Below are 2,500 nucleotides of genomic sequence, written 5' to 3'. Positions count from 1 at the left end.
GTTGTTGTTGTTATTGTTATTATATTATTATTGTTATTATCATCATTGTCATTGTCATTGTTATTACTATTATTATTTCTATAATCATATTTATCATTATTATTATTGATATCATTATTATTACTATTATTATTATTATTACTGTTATCATTACTATCATTTATTATTATTATTATTATTGTTATTATTGTAGTGTCCAGCTGACTCAAAGGTCGGTCTCGTTGGGACTGACATCCTCCTCGGGCGCCACGTGGTTGAGGCTGGGTCTCGACCATGCCACATACCTGCCGCTTCTACCACGAAGCAGCGCGGTAGCTTCTCCGAGGAGTCCAGCACCCTGGTTTTGATCATGATGTCTGACCATCCGTGCGCATATGTATATAGAGGACCCTCTTGGACACAACCGCACGCTGACTCAACCAGTACATCAGCTTCCAGCGAGTGCTGCACAAGGTCCTATCTTGGACAGTAGTTCCGTGGTCCCGTTGGCCCTGGTCCCCGCCGATGGCCTAAGGTTATGAAGGAGGAAAACTGTTGTGGGGGTCCCTGTGATTTCACACTAGTCCTTCTGCAAACGGAGCTAGCGCATTCACTTCTGCGCCCGCGCGAGGCTGCCGTCTTGGCCACCTTGCGCCACGCCGTCTCAGCTTGAGTGCGCCATGGTCTATCATGAAGACCCTGGGCTATCCGCTCCACAAGCAGGCGTGCTGGATACAGCACACCCACCTGAAGCCTGGCCTTCGGCCGCCTTGCATCCTTGCCCTCTCGACTGGAGGGTGCTATCAAGTCCTCTGCCTTTTTTTTTTTTAAGAAGCAGACGTGCACCTTTGCCTACCCGCTCGAGGCTGGTGTTTCACCTGCCATTTACTTGGACGGTGTTGAAGTTGCCAGGATAAGAATAAAGATTTATTTATTTTCTAAGTAAATCAAATACTGTAAATATGTAAAGTCCGGAATGCACAGTTTTCGCTACAACTTCACATCTTCATATCCTTTCCCTTAGTTTTCTTTTCCCATAGTCTATCACTTCGGCGACGTCTTCAAAGTGTCATGATAATCCCTGAAGACGGTGATGGTCGTCACACAGCTTTTCCTTTTTTTTTCTTGGTTGTTTGGATCCACTGGGTTGTTTAACAATTGAGTAGGTCTTTCGGTTACTCATATGCATAATTCCATAGTTTCGCGCCATGTCCGGGGCGTAGGCTGGGGGTGTCTTTCGGGGTATAAGTACCCATGGTTTGGGAAAGGCAAGCACTCCGGTCCTGACTGGGGTTGAACGTTGGTCCTGCTTCCAGTTTATTTAGACCTGTGCTCTCGCTTGGATTTATCTCCTCGCGCTAGGATTGCTGAGTCCGTGTCTCTTCCTCAAGTTAAGTTAATTTCTTCATGGTTTTGTGTGGGAGACAACCGGTTTCTTTTGGACTTAGACATGTGGCATGCTGCAGGGTGCACTCTCTTTCATGAAGTCCCAAAGCCATACTCTTAGGAGGACCAAGTGGAAGAGAGGAACACTGCTTGAGGATCCATACTTCCATTTTACCGTCAGTCTTTACAGCTGAGTTATTGCTTAGTTTTCTTACCTCCCAGCTTTAGGATCCGTACCTCCTGGGAGAAAAATCTTTTGCAGTCTCACCTTAAATAGTTGTCAAGACCTTTTTACTTTTCCCCAATGTGTTGTCTCGGTTGATTCCATTCTGACCTTGTGGGTGTTCAGGCAGTATTCGCGTTTTCTGTTCCTTTTTGGTTTTTCTAAAGCAATTTCTTGTAATTTTTCATGTTTACACAAGTGTTCTTACGGTATCTGCCAGCATTAGCCTTCAATTTTAACTCTGTTAATATCCATTCGAGTTGAATATTAACACCAAAACCTAAGCTAGGGACCCGATTGTTTTCATGCTGACAACCAAGGAATATTACCTATAGAGTTGGGACGCCAACTTAGGGAAACTTATGTTTATGTGTTCTATGTAAGTACATCTGATGTTGGTTTCATGTGAATCACCCTCGCTGTAATAAATTGATGATGCGCACATCTTTATCTATTTTCGTGTCTGAAAAGACCTATACAACTCTCTAATGAGTGCAGCTCACTCCTCAAATAAACTTCATACCATCCTAGAGCTTTCACTCAGTCCCAGCCAGAAAATTAAGATAAAATGGCTAACATTAACCACTTCTAACGTCCTGACCAAGGTTATGTTGTTTAACGGTGCAGGAACTACTAATCGGGTGGTGGCGTGCCGTAGGCCTGGAGCCTTACATCTGTTCACTGCAGAAGAATCTTTTCTTGAACAAAAACTATATTCTCGGGGGAGCCCCAACAGTCTAATGGGTCTGCACCCCGCTACCTATTATTATTATTATTATTGTTGTTTTGTTGTTGTGATAATAATGGTATCAGTGATAATAATAATTATTGTTATTACTATTTTGATAGTAATAATAATTATTATTAATTTATTATTATTATTATCAATATCATCACCATCATCATCATCAA

This window comes from Penaeus monodon, chromosome 26, assembly GCF_015228065.2.
Source record: "Penaeus monodon isolate SGIC_2016 chromosome 26, NSTDA_Pmon_1, whole genome shotgun sequence".
Lineage (NCBI taxonomy): Eukaryota > Metazoa > Arthropoda > Malacostraca > Decapoda > Penaeidae > Penaeus > Penaeus monodon.
This window is presented reverse-complemented; position numbering follows the sequence as displayed.